We start from the raw sequence: 13,153 nt of genomic DNA, 5'->3' as shown, positions 1-13,153 counted from the left end.
TGCCCCCCCGCCCCAAAAGTCAAACTCTACCTATGCTTTTACCCTCCCTATTTTTGTTGGCCGTTTTGTTTTGCCTTTTGGAATGTGCCTCTCACCTCGAACATTTTAATGAGCATCTCAGGCTTCAAACAGGCAATGGCCATCGCTCAACACCACCAATGACTTCTCTATTACGTAAATGACTGCTTTAATGTTCGATGCGCCTCCAATCAATGACTCCTTAAGAAAAGTGAGTGACGCCACATTGGAAGAAGCGCCCCATCGTTCTCGGTCAGTCGGAGTAGGCGGGAACGTGTAATTTGCTTAATTGACTCTGATGGGGAGTACATTTTTAAGTGAGGCAGGGTGGGGGGCAGATGGTGACCCGTGAAATCCCCGCCACGCCATAAAGAGAGATGGCCGCCTTGGAAACAAATAACAAGGTTCCACGTTTTTCCCGTTTAAGGGGAAAAACAAGGCAACAATGAGCAAGCGATGATGTATTTAGAAGGAGATTTATGACTCGATTGCATTTGCCTCTCCGCGGAGGTGGAAGACAGACTCGGGAAAGGGAGGCTCCATCAATTTTTGAAGGAAGGATTTGGCACATTTAATGAATTCATGCTCCTCTCACAGCCCTCCATGCCGCCCCTCCAACATCAACCCTTCTTCAGCAAGATGGGAGCTGAAAAGACCCCACACACACAACACACACACACACGGTGAACATTATAGGAGGCGCTCTGTGGGCGATCAATCACCAATCAGTCGTTGAGAGTACTCGTTCTGCTCCTGGAGGATGTTCTTCATTACTTTACAAGTGTGTGTGTGCGGGTGTGTGTTTGTGAGAGGGTAATTAATGGCGCCCGCCTGCTTTTACTTTGGCCCCACGTGAGTAAGCGCGTGCTCTCATCGGTTCCGTATTTGTGCGCTTGTCGTACACCTGAGCCCATGCACACATAAGGAAAGAAAGAAGGTTCCAGTTACTTAAAATGTAGTTTTCGGGAAAATACTACACTTATATTTTCAAGAAATGCATGGATGGACACCAATAAATGACTATGATGATGATTATTTGACATCGGTGAAGGTGATGATTTAGTGCAAGCGTTAGTTATTTTAAGTTTAAATGATAGAAAAGTGTCAAAAATTTTATTAGTTGAATTGTTAACAAAAAAAACAACAAATCATTGTGAAACCAAATATGATTTAGGCCTCATTGACACGACAACAAAGCAAAAACACAGGCGTGCCGTTTTGTTAGTTTATATTCGTTCATGCGTCTATCGTTGTCCATGGTAGACAATGGGTTCAAAAAGAAACTCATTCGTTTACAAGAATGTTGCAATAATATAGTTTGCTGTATCAGAGACTCCACCATAAGTTGACTAGACAGCTACCACAGTCATTGTGCTGCGCCTTCTGGTAGGGGGCTGGACCCAGGCAGAAGTTGAGTTGGCTTTCAATGTGATAAACTCAAACATGCTGTGTTCTAACGCCAGATTTAAGTGGAAATAGGACTAATGTTTTACTGCATACAAGCAGGCAGTGTCTCAAGAGTGTTTTGGTTGAGGATTCAAGGTCATTATTATATTTTTCGTACAACGCATACACTTTGAAATTAAAATTAAAAAATTACAACAATCTCGGGTCCAGAAATATTTTCAATGCTTCTTTTTTTCCAAAAAATACAAACGTATCCTTATGTGGCCATGCTGATAATTACAACATTAAAAAATGTAAATAAAATATAAAAAAAAAATATATATAGTAAGTAATAAATAATATTTAATAATAATTATTAATAAATAATAAAGCGATCATATTGAGCACTTAATTCCGCTATTTTTTGAGAACGGATGGCAGAGTTCATAGGGAAACTTTGCTAAAAGGCTGCGTGCTTCGTCTCATAGTGCCTTTTCAAATTGCTGCTTTTTACAAGCGCTACCGCTGTTCGGCCATTCCTTACTACGCGGCGAAACGTCTACACAACGCTCAGCGCGCTTGCGCAAGCATGCGCACATCGGTCAGAAGCGGCGAGTACTGCCTATTTTTGTTTTTATTTAGTTTTTTAGAACCTTTTCATTGCCTCAAAAATACTTTTTGCATGTATTACCCTCTCATACTTTTAATCATTGTGGTTTTTTGTGTTAGCTTTGAAGCAGTTGACCACATTAGTCACGTAGCGTATTTAAACCGTCCTTATTTGGTATAACTGCATTTAAGTATGTTCTTAAGGCATTTTTTGTACGTTCTGCCTGTATGCATCCAAACAAAACAAGTTTAGCGCGCACGGTAGTACTTTGGCTGTCAAATTCGACTAATGTAGGACGTTTCGCCGATGTTGCAGATTTTGGCAGCACACCGTCTCTAAACAGATGAGGCATAGTGGTCTTGTGCTGCCGCCAGGTAAAATGAACAAAAATGTGTTGGTCTACTCCACCTTAAACACTCCTTTTTTTTTTTTCTGCATCGATCTTGCGTAGTTTTGAGCACGCCATTTGCCGTACCTTTTCGCCTCTTCCTCCAACTTCATTCGGCTCAGTGTTTGGCTGTCACTCCGCGGAGTCTGGAAAGCGAGTGTGAGACATGCTGTTCTAAAAATAACTTTTAAATGCTTCACTCCCATTGGCTGGATCACGCGCATCACCGCTAAGGTTTTTGTTTGTTGCCCACCTCCACTCGGCAAACCCGCAGAAAAAAGTGATTTTTGTTGTTGCAACGTGTAGTAGTCCGGACAGCTTGAGATCCGGTCCAGACGGCTTGGGGGTCCAGAACCGGACCGAGGTCCGCAGTTCGGTGACCTTTGGTCTAGAGTGTTTTATGTTCATATCTATAGAAATTCCGCGATTTAAGCATTTATTTAAATAATTTTCTACTTAAAAAGCTCTGTTTCGTGACGGTCGCCATGTTGGATTAGGGCTGGGCGATATGGCCTTAAGTACGTATCACGCTAAATTGAGCAGATTTACCTCGATAACGATAAATGACGATAAATTGCCCAAGCAGACTGTTATATAATTTGAAAATCTGAATCAATGCATGAAATACAAATTAACTGTTTCTCGTTGATTTATTTACCAGCTTTCAATTTAACATATTTAACAATTATAGATGCAGTCTAAACATTAAGTATATAAACAATTCTTGTAAAATAAGAATTCAAGCAAGAACATTTATAACAGCTTGTATGACTTGTACAACATTATAAAAATCAATAGGACGAGTGTGCAAGCATCTCATTGTAACACAAATGATTTACAGCTTGACAGTAAACTTCAAATAACTTATTGTTAATGGCTGCTGTGACATAATTACTGAACACAAGTGTTAACTTCAAGGTTTCAGGTTTTTTTACCAGAGCATTTTTTTAATACATGCACGCACACATGCGCCCCCATTAAAGCACACACATTAAAGCTATATTGCTCTTATGCCAATGAAAAATTTAAGATTTTATGATGGCAGCAATGTCACAGAATAAAGCAAGCACATACAGAAAAATAGCTGTGGCCATTAAATGGTCACTTTTGGATTATAATTTATGATGAATGCTTTACCATCATCATGAAATATATTATAGCGGACCATGTGGGTTGATGTAGGCACACTCTTCGCGGAGAACAAAAGCTCAGTGGACTTGTGCTGTTTTTGTCGAGTTGTTGGAAGTTCAGTAAAGAGTCGGGACAGCTTTGCCAAAAGAGCACAAGTCTTATGAGTTTTTGTCTACCACGAAGAGTGTGCCTACATCAACCTACACGGTCCGCTACAATATCAAAGAAATCACGCACACACAGAGTTACAAAATAACACGGCATACTAATTGCTAGATGCAGTCCGTGCACAATCCACTCATTAAGTTCAGCCGTTTCGACAAGGTTAGCGCCGCTATCAGACTTCCATCACGTCCATTTGTGGCCGCTGTTAGCCACTAGCGTTAGCCTGTGGCCTGGCTACCAGTAGAAAGCACTGAGAGCACACGCTCCTGAAATCGTGAGAACCAGGGAGGAAAGCGAGTGAAAGTCCGTCTGCAGGTCAACAAGAGTCTACTTAATGTCGGGTGAAAGTTTGGCGAAGCTCCCTTAAGCCCGACTCCATCACGTTTGCTTGTAGCGTTAGCCGCTAGCATTAGCCTACCAGGCTTCTGTTTGTTTGAGTTCCTGATAACTACATGACTTCATACGTAAGCGCACTAACTGCTTTCTTTAAGGGGCATGAATATAGCCGAACAACACAGAGTCAAAGGGGGATGGAAAGACTATATTTTCTTGTTTTATTAAATTACCGAATTTACCGACATGGTCAAAATTATGTCTTTCATCGTCAATAATTTGGGTAACTGTAAATTTTCGGTATACCGCCCGGCTCTATGTTGGATTACACAATACCATAACTTTTGCTTGAAATATTTACGTAAAATGAACGTTAAACTGCCCGTGTTTTGCTTTTAACCAGGAATCTACACCGTTTTACGTTCATATCTGTAGAAATTCCGCGATTTAACCATTTATTTATAAGAATTTTTTACTTAAAAAGCTCTTTGTTTTGTGATGGCCGCCATTTTGGATTTTGTATCCCTACACAATCGCGGAATTCAACCTAAATAAATTGTAATTGTACGTATACATAGAAAAGTGCCAATTTTGCTTTTGTTGAGTAAAATGAAGATGATTCTGCATGCTTTCCTCAACTATGTATTACGTTTCTGATGTTATAATTGAGTGATTTATTAGCTGTTGAAAAGTTCAGCACTAAATAAAAAAATAATCACGTTGCTAAATAGGGCAAAAACTTATATGATATGTTAAATATTGCTATTATAGGTGATTATCTTTGGTGATTTTTGTGCGTCTCGCGTAAAATTTGAGAATTATATAGCCATTTTAAGTTTTGTTAGACTTGTATAAGAAAATAATTAATCAGGATTTTATGAGGGAATGACTGAATTTTTTGATGTCGCTGCTCATGGAGACTCATATACAGTGCCTTGCAAAAATATTCGGCCCCCTTGAACCTTGCAACCTTTCGCCACATTTCAGGCTTCAAACATAAAGATATAAAATTTTAATTTTTTGTCAAGAATCAACAACAAGTGGGACACAATTGTGAAGTGGAAGAAAATTTATTGGATAATTTAAACTTTTTTAACAAATAAAAAAATTGAAAAGTGGGGCGTGCAATATTATTCGGCCCCCTTGCGTTAATACTTTGTAGCGCCACCTTTTGCTCCAATTACAACTGCAAGTCGCTTGGGGTATGTTTCTATCAGTTTTGCACATCGAGAGACTGACATTCTTGCCCATTCTTCCTTGCAAAACAGCTCGAGCTCAGTGAGGTTGGATGGAAAGTGTTGATGATGCTGCCACCACCATGTTTGACAGTGGGGATGGTGTGTTCAGGGTGATGAGCTGTGTTGCTTTTACGCCAAACATATCGTTTTGCAATGTGGCCAAAAAGTTCCATTTTGGTTTCATCTGACCAGAGCACCTTCTTCCACATGTTTGGTGTGTCTCCCAGGTGGCTTGTGGCAAACTTTAAACGAGACTTTTTATGGATATCTTTGAGAAATGGCTTTCTTCTTGCCACTCTTCCATAAAGGCCAGATTTGTGCAGTGTACGACTGATTGTTGTCCTATGGACAGACTCTCCCACCTCAGCTGTAGATCTCTGCAGTTCATCCAGAGTGATCATGGGCCTCTTGGCTGCATCTCTGATCAGTTTTCTCCTTGTTTGAGAAGAAAGTTTGGAAGGACGGCCGGGGCTTGGTAGATTTGCAGTGGTCTGATGCTCCTTCCATTTCAATATGATGGCTTGCACAGTGCTCCTTGAGATGTTTAAACCTTGGGAAATCTTTTTGTATCCAAATCTGGCTTTAAACTTCTCCACAACAGTATCTCGGATCTGCCTGGTGTGTTCCTTGGTTTTCATAATGCTCTCTGCACTTTAAACAGAACCCTGAGACTATCACAGAGCAGGTGCATTTATACGGAGACTTGATTACACACAGGTGGATTCTATTTATCATCATCGGTCATTTAGGACAACATTGGATCATTCAGAGATCCTCACTGAACTTCTGGAGTGAGTTTGCTGCACTGAAAGTAAAGGGGCCGAATAATATTGCACGCCCCACTTTTCAGTTTTTTATTTGTTAAAAAAGTTTAAATGATCCAATAAATGTTGTTCCAATTCACGATTGTGTCCCACTTGTTGTTGATTCTTGACAAAAAAATTAAATTTTATATCTTTATGTTTGAAGCCTGAAATGTGGCGAAAGGTTGCAAGATTCAAGGGGGCCGAATACTTTTGCAAGGCACTGTATGCCTAAGGGAGGTGCCCGCTTTGGTTTTAGGTTGGTAGAGGCTGTGGTTTTGAAAATATTTGAATTTTAAGTCGTTGAAAATAGGCCCACTACGGATCAGCCCCGAGCCTCGTGTCCTGTCAACTGATAGTGAAGTCTATGATTCTGGTGACATTTGTTATTATTGTATCATCGGCAAGGACGTCACCGGCTTCGTCAGGTTTTTAACAATTTATTTCAGAACTTGTGCAACACAACACGGCTACTGTCCACTGTAGCTGATGCCAACATAACAGAACCTGAACATGTAAAGTAAAAACTCTGCACCTCTCTCACTCTCGCGTCCAGGAACAGCATGCAAAACACAACCGCCACATTAGAACCCAATTCGTTAGATTATTATTATTATATTATTATTATTCCTATTTGTATTTATATATTTTTTGTGTTGCTATGTGTAATTGGTGTTTGTACTTGTACCTGCTGTATTTATGAAGGAATTAGTGTAGGATTTTCTGCTGTGGAACGAATTAATCAAGTTATAATGTATTCTTATGGGAAACTCCCGCTGGACATACGACCGTTCTGACTTACAACCCAGGTCCTGGAACAAATTAAATCCGTACATAGAAGTACCACTGTACTTATATTCAACTGGGGCATCACAGCAATCTGTTTTTAGTCTGTAAAATTGATTCCAAGCATTAAATTCTGTGTAGCGGCATCAGACCCTTCCACCCACCCCTTTGAAAACCATTGCTGACGTGGATACCCGTCGACAGCAGCGAAAAGAGTTAACGAAAAAAGGCAAAAGTAGGGCGTTAGACATTTACTGTAATAATAAAGTGAAGCTGTCTTTCCTTCACTCTACATGAAATCATATCTTCAGATGCTAACGGTATATTTTACACTTTGTGCGTGGATACCCAATAGTAATAACGATGTAATAACAAAAGATTATGTTCAGCAAGGTCTTTATCCAGCGAGTTTGGTAGCGCGGCGCAGCCTGGCAAAGGTTATTATGTCTGCTCGCTTCACGCACGGTGACAGGGGTCGCCTGTAGCACATTAGAGCCAATAAATGTGCGTTGGCACTTCCTCAATTTCATGTAAAGCCCCCTTTCCCTCCTCTAACTCCAAGCGCTCATTCCTAATAGGGGATTCCAAAGGCGCCTCTAATAAGTTGCGGGACTCGACGTTTGTCAGCCGCTGAGATTTTCTCAATGGAACACGGAGGTCGTCGTCTTATTATTCTATAAGCTCATCATCATGTTTTGCTGTTTTGTGTGTACTCGTTTTAAACAGGGAAAATTATTTCGGAGCAACGTTTTGCTGAACGTGTCCTTAAAATGCAAATATCCTAAATTTAGATATACAGTCCTTCTCAAAAAATTAGCATGTTGTGATAAAGTTCATTATTTTCTGTAATGTACTGATAAACATTAGACTTTCATATATTTTAGATTGATTACACACAATTGAAGTAGTTCAAGCCTTTTATTGTTTTAATATTGATGATTTTGGCAAAATTAAGTCAAGAAAACCAAAAATCCCTATCTAAGAAAATTAGCATATCATGAAAAGGTACTCTAAAGAAGCTACTAACCTAATCATCTGAATCAACGAATTAACTCAAAACCCCTGCAAAAGATTCCTGACGCTTTTAGAAACTCCCAGCCTGGTTCATTACTCAAAACCGCAATCATGGGCAAGACTGCCGACCTGACTGCTGTCCAGAAGGCCATCATTGACACCCTCAAGCAAGAGGCTAAGACACGGAAAGAAATTTCTGAGCGAATAGGCTGTTCCCAGAGCGCTGTATCAAGGCACCTCAGTGGGAAGAAAAAAGTATGGCAGGAAACGCTGCATAACCAGAAGAAATGACCGCACCCTGAGAAAGATTGTGGAGAAGGGCCGTTTCCAGACCTTGGGGGACATGCAGAAACAGTGGGCTGAGTCTGGAGTAGAAACATCCAGAGCCACCGTGCTGGAAATTGGCTACAGGTGCCGCTTTCCCCAGGTCAAGCCACTTTTGAACCCGAAACATCGGCAGAAGCGCCTGACTTGGGCTACAGAGAAGCAGCACTGGACTGTTGCTCAGTGGTCCAAAGTACTTTTTTCAGATGAAAGCAAATTTTGCATGTCATTCGGTAATCAAGGTGCCAGAGTTTGGAGGAAGACTGGGGAGAAGGAAATGCCAAAATGCCTGAACTCCAGTGTCAAGTACCCATAGTCAGTGATAGTCTGGGGTGCCATGTCAGCTGCTGGTGTTGGTCTACTGTGTTTTATCTAGGGTAGGGTCAATGCAGATAGCAATCAGGAGATTTTTGAGCACTTCATGCTTCCATCTGCTGAAAAGCTTTATGGAGATGAAGACATCGATTTTCAGCATGACCTGGCACCTGCCCACAGTGCCAAAACCAATGGTAAATGGTTTACTGACCATGGCTTTACTGTGCTCAATTGGCCTGCCAACCCTCCTGACCTGAACCCCATTGAGAATCTGTGGGATATTGTGAAGCGGAAGTTGAGAGACACCAGACCCAACACTGTGGATGAGCTTAAGGCCGCTATCAAAGCATCCTGGGCCTCCATAACATCTCAGCCGTGCCACAGGCTGATTGCCTCCATGCCACGCTGCAATGAAGCAGTCATTTCTGCAAAAGGATTCCCGACCAAGTACTGAGTGCATAGCGGATATCATTAATTGAAGGTTGAGGGTTTTTTTTATATTGGTGGGATGCTATATGCTCATTTTTTGAGATTGGGATTTTTGGTTTTTCTTGACTTTTTTTTGCCAAAAATCATCAATATTAAAACAATAAAAGGCTTGAACTACTTCAGTTGTGTGTAATGAATCTAAAATATATGAAAATCTAATGTTTATTAGTACATTACAGAAAATAATGAACTTTATCACAATATGCTAATTTTTTGAGAAGGACTAGTATGAAACGCAACAAGTCGATTCATGTGCAATATTTTAGCTTTAGTAATTTTTGAGCACCGGACAGATGAAAATGCAGGCATACCTTCCATAACACAATGGCAAAATGGCTACAAAAACATCAGTTCTTTGTGGTGGCACGAGTTTGGTTCCACATCTGCCTCCATGAACATGTTGTCCTCCCCTGTCGCGATGATGGCAGGTGGCTGCGGTATTTCCAAACTGTCTTTTTACGGGATTTGTTGAGTAATGTTTAGAGCTGAAACGAATACTCAAGTAACTCGCGTTTAAAAACTGATCCGAGTAATTTTATTCACCTCAAGGAATCGTTTAATTTTGCCAGCTCTAAGCATTATGTTTTGCCCGGACTACTTTTAATGCGGGACAACGCGCTGATGTCACGTGCGTAGAGGAAGAAGCAATAAAAAAAATATAAAAAACCTTTCTTTAGCCGACAGCCGCTACAAACTACGCCGACGTTGCTAAAAGCTAGCCCGCATGATGCTACCGTGGTAGCAGGTAGCATCTGATGAGTCTCATAGATATCACATGTAAGTTGAACTAGATGCGAAATGACAGTCAGCGGTGTAGGTAAACAGCTGCCATCTTAAAGCAGTACACTTCTCAGCAATAATAAATAAGATTAACGTTACTGTCACTCGCTCACGTAACGTTAGCCCTGCGGAGGGCTAGGTTCCTATTAAGACCACTGTTGATGCGTGGCTAACGTGTCTTACATACAGGCTTTATTTAATCTGTGAAAACATAGCGCTGTAGAGTGATGAGGGTGTAAAATGAAAATATGATAACGCTAACTGTCAATTTTAGCTCAGTAGTCATTGCTGGATAAAACACCAAGTAGCACTGGTCCCAAATGTGCTCCAATACAGCAGGTATCATACTGTAACATTGACAAAGAGTCACCCGCTTCGTTAGGTTGCAATTATTTCTTTTTTGGGAACTTGTGGAACAACAACAACAACAGGAAGGCACGCCTCTCGCTCTCCCGCACCTCCCTCACGCCCGCACGTCACGCGGTGCATTCAGGAACGCATGCCAATATCCCCGCCATATTATAACCTGATATGTTACAATACATTTATTTTGAACACTGCAAAAACTCAAATTCCTATCAGGACTTACAGTTTAGACTAACTTAAAACTTAACTAGAATTTAAAAATGGCTTAACACAAATGGAAATTCAATAGAAACACGTGGGAAAAACACCTAACTATTAAGTGATGTGTGTTATCAAGCGTAATGGCCTTTTTAGGTAAGGAATATATATATATATATATATATATATATATATATATATATATATATATATATATAAAAAATTTTCATAATATTAAAAGTTTTTGGAGTGAAAGCAGTGAATTGGTCTTTTTTTTTTTTTATTCTAGTCACATCGGAGAGGCAATTGTTGGTTGTTTTCAACTCTGTACATCGAAAATAAAGACATTGATTGACTGATAATGGTTCAATATTAGATGAAATGTCTCGTTTTCTCATGTATATTTATAATTGCTCTTTACCAAAAAAAATATATGTTATCCGATTACTCGATAGGATTTTCAGTTGTTTACTTGATGACTAAAATATTTGATAGCTGCAGCCCAAGTAATGTTACTCCAGCTCCACCGTTGTTTTGAATGGAGAAATTCTAAAACGGAAGTTGCTTGCAAAAATAAAGAAGCAAAGAGGAAGTACCTCGGAAACTTGTCTATAGTAAAGTACAATATCTATGTACAGTGGATTACAAAAGTTTGGGCACCCTGGTAACTCCCAAACCTTTTCAAACCACTGCATTTACTGGATAATCCCCGTCATCTGCCAAAATGCCTTGTGGTCATTATGTGCTGACACCGGGCGTTTTCAGCAGCTGCCCAATCGAACGACTCATTGACCAACAGATTGGAATTATTAACTGGGGGATCATCCATCCTACCACAGTCATGTAACTTCCAATATGGCAGAAGAGGAATGTTCCTCCTCCTCTTTATTAGCGTTCTAATTAAGAGGCCAGCAGAGTCTTCATTCAAAGCAAAATTTATATCAAATCAGGAATTTCAGTATTGTTACAGCCCTAACCAACAGGGAGGACTGGCTGTGAATGCTCATCCTTCAGTGCCATTGAGGGAATGTTCATCCGTCCCTCCCAGTCCAATTGGATTGGACCTCTGGCGCCGTTAATGGCACTGAAACATGAGTTAACAAGGGAATGAACTAGCCTTGCAAGCAAAACGGTACTTCTTGATTCATTGATACATCATGCAGTATCGTCTCGCAAACGTCTGTCCAACCACTTTCCTGGTCATCTGATGTCCGAGCCAATCAGGAGAAAGAGATGGGAGCTGCAGACATGACCAGGAAGCAACTATCTAGCTAAATACAATGCTAGAGTGCAAAGCGGATCTTGTAGATACCGTAATTTTCAGACTATTAACCGATACTTTTTCCCCCTCATTTTGAATCCTGCAGCTTAAAGTCCAGCGCGGCTTATTTGTTGATTTATTTGGGTTAATGGGTAACGCTTTTTTTGTCAGTGGTGTCATAAGACTATCATAAGACGGTCATAATTATGACATGACACTATCACAGTCATTACTGAATGTTTATGACAGCTGTCATTTAGCGTCATCTGGCAAATTATGTCACTAACTCCATTTATGTCCAGCTCGGATCTTTTAGATCCATTCAAAGGTGAGATAATGAGTGCTGGATGACAGTGTCTTGTGATAGTTACGATTGTCTTATGACAGTCTTATGGCACCACTGTCAAATAAAGTGTTACGAAATACCATCACTAACAATTCTATGAAACAACTGGAACAGTAAATGAAGAAATATTTAGCACAGAAGCATGAATTTTGATTGTTATTTACATTTGTCGCGCTGCAGTGCATGCTAGGAGGCATGTTGGACGACAACAGTGTTGACAGCAGGGGGCAGCAAAGGTTGAATGCCTCTCCCAAGGGAGCAGTGATGACCAAATCATTGCTTCAAGAAGCTTTATCTTTTGGTGTAAATATTCCTTAACACAGTGAGGCCACCACTGGTTTACAGTCCAGTGTGGCTTATCTATGAACAAATGTCGCTTTCATGTCAAATTTAGTGGGTGGTGGCTTATAGTCAGGTGCGCCTTGTAGTCCGAAAGTTACGGTAGGTAAATTTCTGAAGTTTCATGTGCTTTTCTCTTCAACTAACCAATACGTCATACTGAGGCTGTGAATTGGTCGCCTTCTGATGGCAAGCCAAAAGGGAAAGAGGCGGGTGGTGCAGTCTTGACCAAGAAGCAACTATTTGCTCGAATACTATGGCGAAATGCATTTTGTAGATAGCTCAATTTCAAAAGTTTTGTCTGAAATTCACTTAATTTCCTCAAAAAACAGAGGAGCAAAGACCATTACCGAAAGCTTTTTTTTGCTATGTATTTTTTGAAGGTGCCTTCCAAGAAACAGGTCTCGAGTGGATCTTTGCTAGATTGATATGTGGAATATATTCGGAGCGGATATATGGAACAATCATTCTGGTCTGAAAATAACTGAAAGTCTATAGGAGGATACCCATGGTAAAGCAAAGTACGTACATACAATTTAGTTGCAAAAACTCCCGCATCACGTGACAGTTCTGTAGGTTTCGACTATTTTGCCCGGTACGTGGCAGGCTTCATACACATACACAGGTTAGCGAAATGCGTTTCCTCTTTGTTGTCATACCTGTTGCATTATTTCCCCCCCAGTGCTAGCTGATGTCAAATATTGATATAAAATGGATTTCTTGGACCTCCAGCCGCAGAGGTTATAAATAAACACGGATGCGGTTTGGCAGTGTGTCAGCGCCGCCGTGTTTTATGAAGCGACTTTTACACAGCCCAATTATGCAGCGTCCCCCATTTTGTTTGATTTAAGAAGCCTCGGCCG

This window comes from Corythoichthys intestinalis, chromosome 11 (genome assembly GCF_030265065.1).
Source record: "Corythoichthys intestinalis isolate RoL2023-P3 chromosome 11, ASM3026506v1, whole genome shotgun sequence".
Lineage (NCBI taxonomy): Eukaryota > Metazoa > Chordata > Actinopteri > Syngnathiformes > Syngnathidae > Corythoichthys > Corythoichthys intestinalis.
Note: the sequence above shows the minus strand (reverse complement) of the source record.